The sequence below is a fragment of the Papaver somniferum genome, chromosome 9, assembly GCF_003573695.1.
Source record: "Papaver somniferum cultivar HN1 chromosome 9, ASM357369v1, whole genome shotgun sequence".
NCBI lineage: Eukaryota > Viridiplantae > Streptophyta > Magnoliopsida > Ranunculales > Papaveraceae > Papaver > Papaver somniferum.
Genome location: NC_039366.1, coordinates 158,975,700 through 158,989,260, shown reverse-complemented (window position 1 = coordinate 158,989,260; position 13,561 = coordinate 158,975,700).

Below are 13,561 nucleotides of genomic sequence, written 5' to 3'. Positions count from 1 at the left end.
AGCAACTCCCAATCCATATGCAAGACAAGGTGGTTTTCAACAACACTTACAGCAACCACAACAAGCTAAAGAGCAGGGAACTTCTATCGATGATAAGTTCAACATGCTAATGCAAAGCATGCAGGGTATCACATCTACAACACAGAGTCTAAAGGAAACGGTTCAACAAAATCACCAGCAACATGAAGTGGCCATTAAGGACTTGAGGATGCATATGGGATGAATTTACTAAAAGCACAAAAATCAACAAAATTGTCATCACAACCTTTTGTGAACCCAATAGAGCACGCTAATGCGGTAACTCTAAGAAGTGGGAGACAAACTGAAGAGTCGTATCAACAAAAAGAGGTTAGTAACGACATCAAAAAGGAAATAGAGGAGGAAACCATCCCAAAGGAAAAGCCAACCTCAAACGGCCGACCCAAGGACACAGTTCCCAGTTTTATCATACCACCTCCTTTCCCTAGTCGTTTTGACAAGTCAAATAAGCAAGCTCAAGACAAGGAGATCATGGACATTTTCAGCGAAATACACATCAACATTCCATTTATTGAGGCCATCATAACCGGACCCAGGTATGCCAAGGTTTTGAAGGATTTGTGTACAAGGAAGGATAGGCTGATTGCTAATGAGATTACTCAGGTGGGCGAAAGTGCTACATCTATGTTACTAAAGAAGATGCCTACAAAGTGTGAAGATCCTGATGGTTTCACGGTACCCGTTACCATTGGTAACCGATGATTTGAGCGTGCTTTGCTTGATTTGGGAGCTTCCATAAGTGTTATATCAACCGATGTTTATGATTCTTTGAATCTCGTACCTTTAAAAGAGGCAAAGATCACTATTCAATTAGCTAACAAGTCCAATATATATCTTAAGGGAGTCGTGGAGGACGTGTTAGTTCAACTGAATCAGTTAATCTTTCCGGTTGATTTGTACATTGTTGATATGCACAATGGAGATAATTATTCATCTACTTCGTTACTTCTTGGGAGACCGTTCATGAGAACTGCAAAGATGAATATTGATGTTGATAGTGGTGCACTCACTATGGAATTTGATAAGGAGATCATACGGTTCAATATCTTTGAAACCAGGCGTTATTCTAGTGATGTTCACTCAGCTTTCTCCATTGATGTTATTGGTTTGTTAGCGCAACAAATGTTCGATTTGAATACTGAAGATGAACTTGGAGTTGTGCTACGGAATAGCATTTCTTTGGACGTTCACGGACAGCCGAACCTGGACGTTGAATTAGACAAAGAACTGGTGGAGATGTGTGGTGCCTTAACAGCACTACAAGAAGCTAAACCGGGTAATATCTCTTATATTTCTTTACCCGTAACTAATGAGGTTCCATTACCTTCTATTGTGCAGGCACCGGAACTGGAATTGAGGCCGCTTCCAAACCACCTAAAGTACGCGCACTTGGGTGATAAAGAATAACTTCCGGTGATTATTGCAAAGAACCTCACCACAATACAATAAGAACGTCTACTCAGGGTTCTGAAAGAGCACAAAACGGCTATTGGTTGGACAATTGCTGATATCAAAGGCATTAGTCCATTCATGTGCATGCATAGAATCCTAATGGAAGATGATTTTAAGCATGTACGTGATGCTCAACGTAGGCTTAACCCCCCAATGATGGAGGTCGTGAAGAAAGAGACCCTCAAATTACTAAGTGTGGGGGTGATTTACCCAATTTCTGACAGCAAATGGGTTAGTACGGTACAGGTGGTACTTAAGAAATCAGGTGCCACTGTTGTTAGAAATCAAGATGATGAACTTGTTCCTACAAGAGTTCAAACTGGATGGAGAGTATGCATAGACTACAAAAATCTTAATACAGTAACCCGAAAGGATCACTTTCCTCTGCCTTTCATTGATCAGATGTTAGAGAGGTTAGCGGGACATTCACATTATTGCTTTTTGGACGGTTATTCGGGTTACAATCAGATTATTATTGCACCAGGGGATCAAGAGAAGACTACTTTTACTTGTCCTTTTGGTATGTTTGCCTATAGACGAGTGTCGTTTGGTCTTTGTAATGCGCCTGCCACTTTTCAGAGGTGTATGGTTAGTATATTTTCTGACTATGTGGAGCGCATTATTGAGGTATTTATGGATGATTTTAGTGTTTATGGTGATTCATTTGGTATTTGTTTACAAAATCTTGAACTTGTGCTTAAAAGATGCATAGACACTAATCTTGTTCTAAATTGGGAGAAATGCCACTTTATGGTAAACCATGGAATAGTGCTCGATCACATTGTGTCCTCTCGAGGGATTGAAGTTGACGAAGCAAAGATAGACTTAATAAGAAACTTACAATACCCCACTTCGGTGAGGGAGATTCGCTTGTTTCTTGGTCATGCAGGTTTTTACAGGCGGTTTATCAATGACTTCTCCAAAATCTCAATGTCGATGTGCAAATTATTGCAAAAGAAGGTTATTTTTCACTTCAACAAGGAGTGCAAGGATGCCTTTGATAAATTAAAAGAGTTGTTGACAACTGCACCAATTATCAAGTCAACGGACTGGAGTCTACCATTTGAATTAATGTGTGATGCCAGTGACTATGCGGTTGGAGCCGTTTTTAGTCAAAGAGTAGACAAGCTATCTCATGTGATTTATTATGCATCTAGGACCCTAAACGATGCACAAATCAACTATTCCACCACCGAGAAAGAATTTCTGGCTATAATGTCTGCGCTAGAAAAATTTAGATCCTATTTGGTGGGATCAAAAGTGGTGGTATACTCTGATCAACAACACTTAGGTACCTATTAAAAAATAAAGAAGCTAAGCCAAGACTTATACGGTGGATACTACTATTGCAAGAATTTGATTATGAAATAAAGGATAAAAGAGGTGTTGAAAATACTGTTGCGGATCACCTTAGTAGACTTGTTGTTTCCGAAGAAGAACTTCCTTTACAAGATCGTTTTCCAGACGAACAACTTTTCTCAATTGAAGATTCAACACCTTGGTACGCGGATATAGTGAACTACTTGGTTACAAGGCAAGTACCTAGTACAGTGTCTAATTTTCAAAAGCTTAAGCTTAAGAAAATAGCCAAGTAGTATGTGTGGGATGAGCCCTACTTGTGGAAATACGGTTCTGATCAAATCATCCGCAGGTGCGTACCTAATTCTGAACTTCAATCTTTTTTTTTTCATACTTATGCATGTGGTGGTCACTTTGGTTCTAAACGTACCTCGTTCAAAGTACTTGAAAGTGGATTTTATTGGCCTATCATATTTGAGGATGCATATATTTTTTTGCAAATCTTGTGATAGATGTCAAAGAACGGGCAATCTAGATGCTCGAAATCAAATGCCACTCACACTAATTCTTTCCATAGAAATTTTTGATATGTGGAAAATTGATTTTATGGGTCCTTTTGTCAATTCTAATGGAAAAATTTATATACTTCTTGTTGTGGATTTTCAAAATGGGTGGAAGATAAAGCCACCCCTACTAATGATTCTCAAGTTGTTTGTGAGTTTGTGAAGGAATTTTTTTTTCTAGACATGGTACACCAAGACTGGTTATTAGTGATGGAGGATCACATTTTCAGAAATCCTTCCATGCTTTACTCAAGAATTACAACATAGCACACAAGGTTGGTACGCCGTATCACCCACAAACTAGTGTGCAAGCCGAAATCTCAAACCGAGAGATTAAATCCATTCTTGAGAAAACCGTAAACACTACACGGAAAGATTAGAGTTGTAAGCTTAATGATGCACTTTGGGCATATAGAACGGCGTACAAAACACCGATTGGTATGTCTTCATATCGGTTGGTTTATGGCAAAGCTTGTCATCTTCCGGTTGAACTTAAACATAAGGCTTATTGGGCGATAAAGATGTGCAATATGGATTATGACAATGCGGGGAAACAAAGGAAGTTACAACTTAACGAGCTAGAGGAGATACGTAATGATGCTTACGAGAGTTCTCCTATATACAAGGAGAAGACAAAACTTTTCCATGACAAGGTGATTTCTCGAAAGAGTTTTGTTGTGGGTCAAAAAATTCTTTTATTTAATACTCGTCTTCGATTATTTCCTGGGAAGCTAAGGTCCATATGGATTGGACCGTATGTTGTTACTAATGTTTTTCCTTATGGTGCAGTTGAGATTACTAGTACGAAAAATGGAATAACTTTCAAAGTCAACGGCCATAGATTGAAGCCTTATTATGAAAAATTCTCTAAGAGAATGTAGAAGTGATGAGACTTCAAGATTCACTCCCTCTGGAGGAGTAGCATAATTGGAATGCCAAGTCGGGCTGAGGACGTTAAACAAAGCACTAAATGGGAGGCAACCCATCGGTTTTGTATCTCTATCCCTTTTGTTTTTAATATTATTAATTTTGCATATCATATCGTGCATTCCCATCTTAGATTTTACAAGTCCTATATCTATAATGAAAGTTTTAACGAATTCTCGTCAGAAAATTATGACAGCGCAGTTGTCACAGAAATAGCTCTCGAGACTTCATACGGATTCCGATTTGAGTGGTTGATCCCAAATTTTAAAGAGGACATACTCATATTTCTTTTGAAAAAATAAAATCTTAATTTGGAGTCTGTTAAGTTTGAGCGATAAGCCTGGACATTTGAGTTTCGGAGTTTTTCCAGAACTTTTTCAGATGGCATGACTGTCAGTCCGGAAGACATAAGTCAGACCGTTTATCGAAGTCCTGTGCCCTTTTGACACTTCATAGAAAAGATATAGGCGAACAAATTTAGTTCAGGATGTTTTTCCTAGTTCCTTACCCATTGGTACAGTTTTCAAGTTTTTCAGGGATGTTATATCAGAAATCAGAATTTACGGTTTTGAACATTGAGGACAATGTTGAGTTTAAGTATGGGGGAGCATTTATTATCATACTATATGCATATACACATAAAAAACAAAATATACTCTTTGATTTCTTGCATTCTTGGGACTTCATCTTTTGGAGTTAATTATGAGCTATTTAGGATGACACTTTAAACCTTTTTAGGTTGAAACAGTTCTTACAGCTATAGATTGAGTTCCACTTTGTCGTTCTAAGATCTTTAAATATACGTTCATAATTGAATGTGAAACTCAGCTATGGTAGTCATTTGAAAGAGTCATCCTCGCAATTAATCATTACTAAATCACTTTCTTTTTATTTTTGCCGTTTTATGTTTCTCTAAAGTGATTTGATGGGATCCTGATACTGCCGTGGATGTTGTAGCAAGGTAATCATTGGTTGAGTATATAAAAGCCCCATAGACAATTGTCTTATACTTAGAAAGAGTGAGCCGAGAAAAAAAAATAGCTTAAAAAAGAAAGAAACATATATATAAGGCTCCTCTTCATTTACCGACACTTGGATTGCAATACGTGTGAAACGTTGTCCTTGTCTCCGTCTCCTAAACAAGCGTGGAACGCAGGATCCAAGGTAACTATCATGTATTTGCTGAAAAGGAAACATTATCTTAGAGTATATAATCATGTAGTCGATGAAAATAAAAACCATATCATCATTATATAGCAAGTCAAAAAGATCATTCATGAGGTTCTTGACGCTTGGATAGCAGTATGTGTGAAACATTGTCCCTGTCTCCGTCGCCTAAACATGCATGGAACGCAGGATCCAAGGCAACTATAACTTACTTGCTGAAAAGGAAACACGCGCTTAGAGTATCTAATCATGTGGTCAAGTTAAATGGGTGCTTCTCTCAACTATTGTGCTATAAATAAGAATCCTTTGACGACATTCATACAAGTATTGTCGGTAACATCTTTCACTTTAGTTAACCACACTTCACTTTTCTATTTCCATTTTCTTATCTATCCATGTGATTTAAGTATGCGAGTGTTGTGGCAAGCGTTGCAACAAGTACGACGGCTATCTTAGTAGAGTTTTTCAATCAGGTTGAGTATCACACGTGAGTAATTGCTTATGTGTGATGATTGGAATGTATATGGGATGTTTGCAGCTAAAGAACATATGTAGGATGATTATATTATTAGCTACTACTTTGTGTCTATCCTTAGTGGTTCTTCCAAGGCGATAAATTGGAGTAGGTTTTGTGGGTATACCTCTTGTAAACCCTCACTAGATTATAACTCGTCCACTTGGGACATCTAGGAGTTTAAAGGCTTGTTATACATGTTAAGTGTAACTGTTTTCTCAATGACATGGAGTTGTTGTATTTAGGATTAGTTATATTTAGTTTGCTTGAGACTATCAAAAGCTAAGTGTGGGGGAATTTGATAAGTGCATAATTCATATGATTTTAGTGTCCATTCCATACTTGTTTTAGCTATTATTCTTGCATATTTTCGTGTTATTACTCTTGTTTTCTCTTACTTGCCTCTATTAGGTGAATCATCTAAAAAGGAGCTACAAAGTTCTGAAAATATATAGGAAGAGAAGTATTCCAAGTATCCAAGTGTCCAAGTCTAAGAGAAGTGGAAGAAGCGCGACGAAAAGGAGCAAAGCGCTCAAAATCAATAGAAGGGACAAAGGCCTATCTTAACTCATTCAAAATAAAGATTTATCATCACCATATTTAAGAGAATTGAAAGATAAAAAGAATGCAAAAAGAATGAGGTCATTCCGAGTTCGGACGAAGAAGTTTTGTCCAAAACAAGCTTTTATCGAATATCAAAGACAATAAGTGAAAATTACTAGAACCCCCCTACTATATGGGTTCAACATATAGAAGCCCCACAAAATGGATCCTCCACTATCAACTCCATACTTTAGGAAAATGATATTGTTAGGCCCAAAAAAATCAAATTTTCTTCAGATCTGGCACATAATTAATTATTATGAATTTTAATAATGACACACTACCCTTTTCTATAAATACAAGAGGAATATCAGAAGATTCTTTTCATTTCTCTACTCTCTTTCTCTCTCTTCTCTCTTTCTCTCTCGACTCTATCGAATTCAGTTCGATGAAGAAGAAGGATAATCAATTTGATTCAATAGATTTCATTGTTGATCATCATTTAAACTACAAATCTGGATCAATCATTCAATCGATTTTATGTGAATCTAGGTTTCAGTTGGTTCTAAGATGCATCTGATTAGGTTTTAGTTGGTTTAATTGGTTTTATGAAGAATTTGAATCTGGATTTTTAGGTTTCAGTTGATTCGAAGCTGCATCGGGTTAGCTTTTCGTCGTTCTTACTTTTCTTAGTTCGATTAGGAAGAATAACCTATTCAGATCTGAGAAGAAGAAGAACCTGATTTTTCTTGAATCTATCGAAGATCTTCAATGTCGTTTTAACCTTAATTACTTGCTTTTTGTGCAGGTTCAACAATGGAATTAAGAAGATCTTCAACATCAGCAGAAATGAAATCGTCGTCATTCATTTCAGCTTTGACAACAACTAATGAAGAATCATCTTATAATAATAATTCATCTGAAGATTTGGTATGAGAAAGATCTAAAAATCAGTAAGATTTCTCTCGTTTTACCCATCTATTTGATATGAATTTCGTTTACTTTAATTTTCAAACTGATTTGAGCTCATCTTTAATGGATTTTGTTCTTGGATGATTGTTTTAAGTTCAATCTATATTTGTTACATTCATTACCTTGTCTTGAAGATGGAATATTAATCGATAAAGATAACTGGAAGCATACAGTTGAATCTAAGCAACTTCAACAACTATTTCAATAGAAAATCAATGAAATAAGATAAGTTTCTTTGAATTTTTTTATGGTTTGAATGCATCATATTGAAATTGTATATACTTTATGATTTGAGTTTACTGTTCTTTTGGTTAGAAATGGATTAATATTTCAATGTGATTGAGTTTCTCATTTTGAGGATTATTCACAACATGTGTAACTTTCGTCTACACATCCAAATTTTATGTGTAACTTGCGTCTACACATCCGAATTGCATGTGTAACTCTTAGTTACACTATTCAGATGCTCTGTAACTCCTAGTTACACTAGTCATATACATGTGTAACTCCTATTTACACAAGTTAAGTGCATGTAAAACTGGTTATACATTGTTGTGTCTATTGTTCTTTTTAATCTCATAAAAGCTTATTGCTTTTTGTTTTCTTCAGGTTGCCAATAACTCAATAAAATTGACTGCTTATTTGTGGTATTTTTGTAGGATGGTCTTCCTGGAATTGGAGTTGGCGCTGAAATGATGAAATGAGGACTATGAAGTGGAATTCATAATTGAGAAATTTTGGAATTTCAGAATGGAACTGAGGACCAAGTGAAGAAGATTGTTAACACACTAACGGTGATGGAATTGCGTCCATAGATGTTGTTAGTGAGTGGATGCGCTGATAAATGTTGTGAATACGCTGTTACATTTGATATTTCTATGGATTGGAAGTATTTAAATGTATTTGGGAATGTTTTTTGTACAGAGGTTATGGTCAGTCCTCCATTTGTGTTCCTTACCTCGGCTAAAAGGTCATTGTATCATGAGATTGCGGCTGCTTGCTGGGTGAAGAAAGGAGGTGCTTTCACTTGTGAAGTTAGGTATGCCTGTGTTCAGCCTTTGTGCATTTGATTAATCAGTTTACAAACCCGATCATCATCTCATATTTGATTGAATTTATCCATCCATCCATCACTACTAGCCATATGCATGTGTAACTCCTAGTTACACTAGTCATATGCATGTGTATCTCTTAATTACACATGTTATATGCATGTGTAACTCTCAGTTACACAAGTCAGTTGGTGTAAGCTTACACGATGATATATCTCTATATGATTCTTGGTTCATTTATGATCAATGTATGCTGGAAAATATTGAATAGTGCTGGCAATAATTTTGATTGCTTTATTTGGTTTTGAATTATTTTTTTTGTAGTGGATAGACTACCTCAAACTACACAAAGCTTGCTCAATAGTATCATAAGTACAAGGATCAAGGTCTGTGTTTCGATTTTTAAATGCCAGTACCTTTGCTTTATTTCGTCTGAAACTTATATAAGTAATTCATTGGACTTGACTAATAGACTAGCTTTGGCAATTGATATCATGAGATATATTGACATATTTAAACTGAAGCAAGAATGTTGTTCATGTGAAACCAATCCATTGAATCTGCAGTTTAAAATACTGTTTCCTTGTATTATAATTTTCGGGATTTTTGGTTGAATTAGATGCTTTGAATTGCATAGGATATAAGAATGATTTAACATATTATTATTTTCCATCTTTTTTGGTTATTAATGATGTTACGCTAACTTAGGATGTATACTAGTTGAAACATATTTTATTTGTTTTACATTTAAAGCTTTTGGTGACTACTTGTTGAATATGACCTTCAGTGCTTGTGTCTGTATAGTTTTTGAAGAAGCTGATGGTGGTAGTTATGCTAATTTCAGAGAGGATGTATTGGTTATATTTCAGGTTACACTAGTCATTTCATGTATATTTCATCTTTTCCACATGCCATTTCATGTATAACTGCTAGTTACACTAGCCAGATGCATCTTCAATTTTTCTTCTCTTTTATTTTTGTTGTTCTCTTAAATACTGAATAATATTTGTTTGCATTATTGTTTTGGCATTGGTTCCTATGTCTGTTTATTGTAACTGTTATCAACATTAAGCACTCTTCTGGACTATTTTTTGTTGTTCTCCTAAATATTGAACAATATTCTTTTGTATTTTTCTTTTGACACTGGTTCATGTTTGTTTGTTGTTATATTTCAGGTTTTCGATAAATTCATAAAAGCTAATCGCTTATTTGTGGTAGTAGTCTCGCTGGAATTGTAGTTGACGCTGAATACACAAGTCAGATGCATGTGTAACTCTCAATTACACTAGATAGATGCATATGTAACTCTCAATTACACTAGACAGATGCGTGTGTAACTTCTAGTTATACATGCTAAGAAATTATTGTAAATGAAATACATGTATTTTTTGTATGCGTTCTTTTTAATGTCTATTTTTTTGATGTGTAACTTTGCATTACACATGTCATAAGGATGTGTAACTTCTGGATACACATGTCATATGCATGTGTAACTTCTGTTTACACATTCACACTATACTTTAATAATTTTGGGCCTAGATTTAACAATTTTGGGCTTAAATTTAAATTTTATTTAATTTGGGGCTTGACAATATATAAAAGGACATGAATGTCTTTTAATAACTCAGGACCTAGATTTAAACTTCTTTTAATTAAGGGCCTCATATTATGGGTTATCCATGGGTTGGGCCTTAGCCTAATTTTCCCAGACAATAAAGTATGCAAACGGGTACGCATACTTTAAGTCCGAACATTTCTTCTGGATTTTGTAGTATGCGAGCGTGTACACATACTTAACAAGTAGGAAAACGTGTATGCATACCTTGGAAGGCCTAAGGTCACGTTTGGGGTCGTTATTTCATATTTTTGGGTCGGGTTCTTGAACCGAACTAAATACATGAAGACCAAGCAATGTAAACCTATAAAAGGAGGTATTAGGTCATGAATGAAACATCATCAAGAGATCAAAAATTGTAAGGCTTGGAGAGAAGAAACATCACACGGATCGAAAGCTAGGGTTTCAGAGCGGTTCTGCAATCGTAACGATATCTCTAAACTTTTCTTATATGTATATCATGGATGCTTCTACATCCATGAGTAGCTATAAACACCCATTGATTGAGGATGAATTCTAAGTTGTAAACTTGATTTGGTTTAATATATGAATCTATTTTGATTTCTTCATATGATTATCGTTTGTGTTTACTATTAAAAATACTTATGATTAATTGATAGATTGTTTAGGTGGCCAACTGAATATATTTGTTGATTTAATCTATTGCTAGTGAGGGTTAGGATATCCATAATTTTTGAATAATTCCTTACACAAGTAGAAAACGTGAAACCTTGCAGAGGGATTCTGTAAAGCGATCACGTGTAAACACAACCTTAGCAAGTAGACCGAGCGTACTGAGTCTAACTACTAGGATCAACCTAAATTCACAAAACCTAAAGCATTCAATTGAATTACATCTTGTAAGCATACCTCAAGGTGGTTCAGACGAATAGAATCTGGTAACTAAGCGTACATGTTATCCAGTGATTTAAGGAATTTTGGGAATAACTAAGCATACTTGTTATTCTACGGCTGGTGATAATCTATGATTAATGACGAATAGATGAATATATTAACTCATTGATAGTTTATTAACGAAGAAGGATTCCTCGATCATCTCTCTCTCTATTGTATACAATTAAATATTTTCAATTGCTTTTATTCACTTTATTCAAATCTGAAACAAACCCCCCTTTGTGACATTTTGACAATTAAAACTCACTGCTCTTCGTGGGAACGATCCTTACTTCCATTATATTACTAGTTAATTTTGTGGAAATAAGATTATTAATTTGTTGAGTCTATGACACCCATCAGAGAGCTGTAGAAGGGGGTTGGAAAAGATGTCCACAAATAATGAACATTTTACTGAACAAGGTTTGCGAGATGATGAGTTATTGTTCTAAATTTTTTTGTTTGGCAATCAGAATTAAAGGACTTCAAAATCCAAAGATTAAACCTACATAAATTAGGTTTAGTTTTGCTCTTGTCTTTAAGTGACAGTATCATACCAAGTCCTATGGTTCTAGAAATGTGCTTGGGTATATGGGTAATGAAAAAAGAAATAGAAGATAACTTGGGCAGTTCATAATTTGAGACAGTCAAGCAGTTATGGGATATGGAGAGATTATAAGATTTCCAACATGAGTAACGACTGAAGTTGTGGCCATCACGAGTGCTTCCTTGAGAGTCGGGATGTGACTTGAGTGCATGTAACTGACTGTAATGTAGCCGCTCTGATAATAATCCTAGCGATTGAGATGTAAACTTTATGATGCAAAATCCGAGGATAAAATCAGTAATTGCAATCGAGAAATAAATTCTCTATGAGTTGTTTGAAAACTGAAATATAATGTTTAACTCATATATCTTCATATTGGAAAACTTGAATGTGAACCACGGTAAGATGTTGTATATAGTACGATCATCTTGTAAGTAAATGATTATGATATTTTCTTATAGGAAATTGTTTATGGGTGAAAACTATTTCTGCTGGTTTTGGTAATTTGGGGTGTGTGGATGAGAAATGAATCTAAATCCTAAACAAATACACTACACGGGAGCGCTTTTGATTCGAGAAATCAATCTGTACAATTCTGGCGTAAACCAAGAAATGGTCGTTCCAGACTTGCTTCGGTCACAAAGTGAAGGAGATGCGGTTGATCTTAGGGAGGGAAGCGAAGAAGGTGTTGAGATTGTGAAGGTGTTGGTTGTGTATGACTTGTATCAGAAAGCTGAACTGGCTTGCAGAATGTAAGCTATCAGTTCTGGTGTTGGAATACGTTGTATCAACACTTGATTTCTGTCTTGTCCCTTTTTGGAAATAGGGAGGAGAACCTATTTATACAAGTCATTGAGCCTAACCCACGTCTCTCATGGGAAGTGGAGGAAGTGGAGTGATGGAGTAACGGAGTTGTGTGTTAGTGTCACACGACCAGTCTTGCCCACTTCTCCCATCATCACTAACCGTCCATGTCTTCCTGACACGTTCTTGTGATGGCGTGTTGCACGCTGCACGCTGTAAGCCGCCAGACCAATACCCCAGTATGTATCCCCCAGTTTGTGACATGCTTGATGTCTCGATTGTGTGGATCGTGGGACCCACAGAAGGTAGCATATGGTGCTAAGTTAAATAACTAAGTTATTTGGGAAATCGATACTTATGAAATATAGTGTGTATTCTATGCATGTAATGCATCAAATATATTCAACATGTATGAAGCATCGATATTTTAAGGCTTAACGGAGTAAGTCACGAATTAAGCGTCTTAAAATAGCATCACGTCCAACCATATTCGAGTGATCGTTTGGAGGCTATACAGGCAAGCCCTGCTTTTGTCGATCACCCCACGTGGAAGAGTGGCGGACGATGATCATGGTGATGCTTCATTGGCCATTTAACTCCTGACCAGGGCTGCCCAACCAAGCTGGTAGAGTTGGACGGACGAGATGATATACGACGCTCATCTGCGACCGCTTGATGAAGTTTTAGGGTTTTGAAGAGGTGCGCAAGCATCACTCTTCAGCTTGGTCGAATCCAAGCATGGGAGGCGTTTTTGGCAAGACCGACCGGGCATGCGTGTAGACGGCTTGCCGGTGTACACGTCCGTACCTCACTGTCCCATGAAAGTGTGATCTAAACCACTCAATTTGTCCGGCAAAGAGGAGCGGCTGAGATTGATTTGCGACAGAAATCCATGCCGCATGTCATGCCTACTTCGGGCGCGCGTTTCGAGACGTCCAACCATGGTTGGCCTTGGTCGATCAGTCAGGCGTGTAGATGGGCCCATGGTGATCGTGTTGACATGCCCGGGACCCTTTGAATCTACATCTACACCCTACATCTATGCTTGCGAAGATGGACGCTCGTGATCGATTAACGACACATATAATATACCGCAAACCCTAATTAGGGTTTTTGGCCGGTCGCGTGCATGCATGTTCGGCCGTCCGAAACTATGAGCTACACTCCTCATCC